Source organism: Meleagris gallopavo, chromosome 3, assembly GCF_905368555.1.
Source record: "Meleagris gallopavo chromosome 3, MGAL_WU_HG_1.1, whole genome shotgun sequence".
Taxonomy (NCBI): Eukaryota; Metazoa; Chordata; class Aves; order Galliformes; family Phasianidae; genus Meleagris; species Meleagris gallopavo.
The window spans coordinates 74,635,727-74,641,544 of NC_139406.1; positions in this window are offsets into that span (position 1 = coordinate 74,635,727).

Sequence of the window (5,818 nt, forward strand, 5' to 3'; positions counted from 1 at the left end):
TGCATGCTATTTCCTGGTTTTAGATAAGTTCTTTACTATGAGAGTGGTGAGGTGCTAGAACAGGCTGCCCAGAGAGGTGGTGGATGCCCCATCCCTGGAGGTGTTCAAGGCCAGATTGGACGGGCCCTGGGCAGCCTGGTCTAGTATTAAATGGGGAGGTTGGTGGCCCTGCATGTGGCGGGGGGGTGGAGATTCATGATCCTTGAAGTCCCTTCCAACCCAACCCTGGCCATTCTGTGATAGTGGGGAAAAAGTTGCACTCTTGGTAACTGCTTTGAGAAGTAAATTTAATGTTACAGCAAAGCATTGGGCTTAGAAATACATGCACTTTCCAAGCACTAACTAAAGAGTAGCAGTTAAGTTTGTTTTAGTGAAGTAACTGTAGCAATTGTTTTCTAGAGCATTCATGAACTACTGGGGCCTTCTGCCTGCGATTTCCAGGTGTTTCAAGCGTGGAACTGCTAAGTGGTAGCTGAATTCAGACAGCTGTTGGAGTGCCTCCAGAAGTGGTGGTGGGTGGAAAATTGAAAGAGGTGCAGAGATGAGTCGGGATGTAGAAGCCTGCTTGACAGCGATGGGCTATAAAGAAGCTCATAAACATTGTTTACCTAGCAAATAATCCAGGCACTTTTGATTTCGTTTTATCACAATCAAGTGGTTAAAGCTGAAAATAGGTAATTCGTACCAAAGGCTTCTTCTTAAATGGTAAGAATAATGTTTACCTCAACATCTCCACCATTCAATCAAGACTGGATATCTTCCACAGGATGCACAGTGACTGCAAGCAGTGTGACTTTGCCAACGTTCAACTGTCAGCAGTGTTGTTCCCTGCCTGTGTTTGCAGGGAGCTGCATCTGAGGGCACCACCAGCTCCAGGCCTCAAAGCCTGTGTGCTGAATGGTCTTACCTCTCCTTTCTCTTACCAGATCTGCCACAAATCACTTCAAATTATGCATTATACCCTGTTTTCAAGTCCTGAGGTAAATTTAACGTTCCAAATCGTGTTTGATTTGTGATGTGAGCAGTGCCTGAAGCTAGCAACACAGAAACTTTGCTAGGTTTTGTGCATCCTCTATTTTAATGTCCTGTTTTGCTGATCTTTCTGAAAGTCGGGATAGAACTTAGACTGCGAAATGAAGCAATACCCAGACTTGTTTATGAACAGAATGGCTGGAATGTATAAAAGTGAGTTAGGATATGGCCACAATGGCGGTGGTTGTATTTTTAGCTCTAACATTAGAGCTGTGGTAACAAGGAATCTGCAGTATTTCATATCTCTAAAAATCCTTTTCACTTTCTAAACTTCAAAAAGAAAAAAAAAAAAACAAACCCAGTCCTTGTATGGAGCCCTAAGGAATTAATCCTACTTTGCCAATTGCTCAGCTGAATCACAGAGGGTTTTTTCTTTATCGGTATAAAGGTGGTCAGATGTAACTGAGTTTCGGAAGCGAAGAACTGAGTGTATTTAATAAAAATAAGTTTAACCTTCTACAAAGCACTGACCAAAGCAAGATGGCTGAGTAGGGTAAGGAGCTTCGTTCCCCCTTGCAGTCTGACCACCCAGCTCAGCATGCAGTTCCAGGATGCTGCATGGAAGGAATCCCCGCGCTGCACTGCTTGCTGACCGCAGTACCTGACCGCAAAGGTCTCTGCCAGTGTAACGCTGGCAGAAAAAGCTGGACAGCTGGCACCAGAGATATTTTAGAGTCTCGTGGGTATAAATGTTATTCCCGGCGTTCTGCATTTTTGCACCTTTTTGGGGGAAGGGCTGAGGCAAGCTTATGGTACTTACCCTTGTCTTTAACAGACAGAAGGTTAAGTATGGTTTTTAAAAAAGCCCTGAAGAATTGGAGCAAGCTGCACCACACCTCTGTGAGCTGCCTGCTTTGTGCCTCTGCAAGCGGAGCTGGATCTGTCTCTCTAATGTACATCTATCAAACCTGCTTCTGTATAACAACCGGATTTTGCTTCCTATTGAAAGTATTTGAGGTGCAAAGTGTAATTAAAAGATTAAAAATGTGCTGAGACATTTATATTTGAATTCTTCATTAATGCTCATTCCTGCATTTCAATTTTGTTCATCAGAAGTAAATCTAAATCAAAAGTTCACTCTATGTCGGGTCTTACTAGTTTAACTAATGGCAAATGTGTGCCCTCTTAGCCCCCATGACAGTCTGCATACATCAAGGGGATGAGAAGTGGTTAGGAAATACTTCTCCAAGAGAGTGGTCAGGCACTGGAACGGGCTACCCACAGAGGTGGTGGAGTCACCATCCATAGAGGTGTTCAAGAAGTGTTTAGATGTTCTACTCAGGAACATGGTTTAGCGGGGATAGGTGGACGGTTGGACTGGATGATCTTGGAAATCATTTCCAACCTTGCTGATTCTATGATTCTATGGTGTCTGAGCATAAACAGGAGCTGAAAAGGAGAGAGTGGCTGAGGAGCTCCTGCCAGAAGAACTGTCTGGAAGAGAGGTTTTGTGAAAGCGCTCAGTGCACGCATGTGGGTCGGAAGGACACAACTCTCCAGCCCAGAGCAGACTCTCACACATAGCAGTGTGGGCAGGTAAGAACACTGGGGGTGTGGGGGTTGTGTTACAGATGAATAAAATGGATGGCACCTTAGGACTCTGTCTGGATGTGTGTGGGAAAAAAAAAAAGACAGGATTCTGACAATGTATGAGCTGTATGTAGTTTAACACATTTGAGGACTAAATGATTACTATAAAAGTAGCACCTAGAGGGAAATGGAGCTGTAGGTCTGCTGACTACCTGGACAGAAGATTCACTAACAGCTCCAGCAGCTTATAAAGGAGCTGATTCTCTACAAGACGAGCTCTTTGGTGTCTGATCTGTGTCCTATATTAAAGGCTTATTTTGACAGAAAACGTAATTAATATGAGTAGCAAAGAATGCAAATCCCTTCTGTAGTGTTTCTATTGCGCAAAAGTAGAGTGTCTTATAGTAATGGTATGAGAAACTGCCAGGTGGTGGTTCAAAGTGGTTCAGCTGTCCTGAGGGAGGGGCAGAAACCCACCAACTGTGCAACCCCCATCTCACACACACAGAGCACTGTCCCCTGTGCAGGGACACAGGGTTTCCATCAGCATGGACCTGAGGGGTCAGTGTGGGACAGCTGTGTGCCCCCGGCCCTCATCACACTGTTATTCTGCTCCTAGCTCCGGCCCTGCTGCCTGCCATTCAGGCAATCGGCTCTTCTCCATGGCTTGCACAGTGACCCATCAGCACGGCCTGACCTTCACCTGGAGGTTGAGAGTCTCAGAAAGTGAAATACTGAAATAATTTACACTTCTATGCTTTTTTTCTGAAAGGCTGAGATAGGACATTACTGGGTGTTATAATCCCATAAACAAACCTTCCTCAAACGAGTTCTTCAGATTCCAGTGTTAAGTCGTGGTACTGCTGTGGCTACACCACCACGGTGTTTATGTACAAGCTGTGGGAAGATTTTTCACAGAGGTACATCTGTGCTAGCAAAGCAACAAGCCAGAGGGAGAGGAGTTTGGGATTCGGATAAAATATCAAAAGTGTGATGTAAGTAAAATATGTAAGTTAAAAGCTGTTAAAAAGGCAGCGATCCCCTTGATTTCATGCAGTTCCATTTGGTGGTGGAAGCAGCGAGGTGTCTGTTTCTGAAGGCGAGCTCCCGCTGCCCACTCTGCACACAGAGCCCCTTGTGCTCTGCTGGCCCTGATTGAACAGGAGCTGAATTATGAGCTGCACCGCTGAAGGAAGGCACCGAGGGTGGCTCAGTGAGGAGGCTGAGTGCCGCAGTGCTGGGCCCACCACGTCAGCCTGTGACACACTCGGGACTGCCAAGGGCTGCAGGGCAGTGCCAGGACCCCCAACAGCAGGGAATGGGGGCTCATGAGGAGTTACAGCAGATGGGAGGTGTGGGACTGGTGCCTCCCCAAGCTGGCCTGCTGCAGTCTGTGCTTCAGAACCACTGCAGTATTCAGGCACCTAGGCCTGGCTTTGGAAAGCCAGCAGTGATGCAGCTCCTATCTGAGGAGAAACCTCCTCTGAGAGATGCAGTCTCCCCTCACACATAAGGAGGGGCAGGGAGCTGAGCCGCACTGCCAGGCTCTGCTGCTGGCTCTGGGGCCATTCTGCCAGGCCTGGACTGAGGCTCAGACTTTGAGTCCCAGGCTTCGCACCAACCACAGGCAGTGGATTTCCATCAGAGAAGGCTGCTCATCCTTCTACTGAAGTTGTTTCGGAAGACCAATAATACCAATTATTTTCTGGTCCAGTTCAAACTGCAGTCCTAATGAACAGCACACTGAAGGAGTTTGCCCAAGGAAGGCAGAGCCCCTGTGACCCAGAGGGCAGAGCGCTGAATTTAAATCTTTAATACCTGAAGTGAACGGAAACACTGGGTTGTATGAGCATAGAGAATCACAGCATCCTTTGGGTTGGAAAGGACCCTTAAAGGTCATCTGGTCCAGCAATGAACAGGAACACCGACAGCTCAATCAGGGTGCTTGGAGCCCTGTCCAGCCTGACCTTGCATTACTCTAGGGATGGGACATCCACCTACTCTCTGAGCAACATGTTCCACATCTCCTTCCTGGGATTTTGTGGCTAGTTTTGGGGTGCAGGCAAGGCTCAGTAGGTGCTGGGAGCACTGCAATAAGTGGGCAGCTGCAGGGCTGCAGTGAGCATGGCTGGAGCAGGAGATTTGGTGTCATGTAAATGATGGGCACATGGGGCCTCATCATCTTTGGTGTAAAGCTGTATTAAAGTTCTGCATTATATGGCTGTACAGGTAAGACAAAGGAATTGCTGGTTGATTTGAGATGGATCCTCATTTGAAGATGTTCAGGTAAGTTTATTACAACAGTCCCTGTAGTCTTGGACATACTTAATGTAGAGCAGACCAGCATTTCTGATTCAGTTGAGGATTCCAGAAACATGGCAACAGCAATTGCCCTCGGAAGTGCGAACTGCATTTAAAGGAGCTGGAAGTGTGGGGCACAGGTCTGGCTGATGGCAGAGCTTGCTCAGGCTGGACCCGGCTGGAGAGAGTGCTGTTATTTCTGCTTACACAGAACCACAGAGAATCACAGAATTGTAGTGGTTGGAGGAGACTTCTGGGTATCACCCAGCCCATTCCCCCCCTACAGCAGCTCCCTGCAGCAGTCGCACAGAAAAGCGTCCAGGTGGGCTTTGAGTATCTCCAGAGCAGGAGAGTCCATGGCCTCTGTGTGCAGCCTGCTCCAGTGCTCTGTCACCTTCACAGTAAAGAAGTTTGTAAGGAACTTCCCACTTATGGCTTCTGCCCGTTGTCCCTTGTTCTGTCCATTTGACTCCCCTTTAGATATTTATAAGCACTGATGTGATCCCCTCTCAGCCTTCCCTCCTCCAGACTGAACAGCCCCGGAGCTCTCAGCCTTTCATATGGGAGATGCACAGGCCCTTCTTCATCTCTGTGATCATCTTTGTTTCCAGGCAGTAACACACCAGAAATTGGCTCAGCACAAGGAACTCAGAGCAGACATCCCGCCGCTCCTTGTAGAACTTTCTTTTACAGCAAAAGTCGGGATGTGGGATTTGGAAGCTTCTAGCCGGGCTCAAACTCTCACGGTTATCAAACCCAGGTGGGGAAACGCGTACAGATGGGCGTCACAGCCGCCCTAACGAGGCATTTACCACGCAGCACGGCCGCCTTACGGGCACGCCGCCGGTGACACAGTGCGGGCCGTGCGAGCCGGGTACCCGCGCACAGCACCGATGGGGCGGGAGCCGCAGGCCCGTGCCAATGGCTGCCGGGGCCGGCGCCGCCCCCGCTCGGC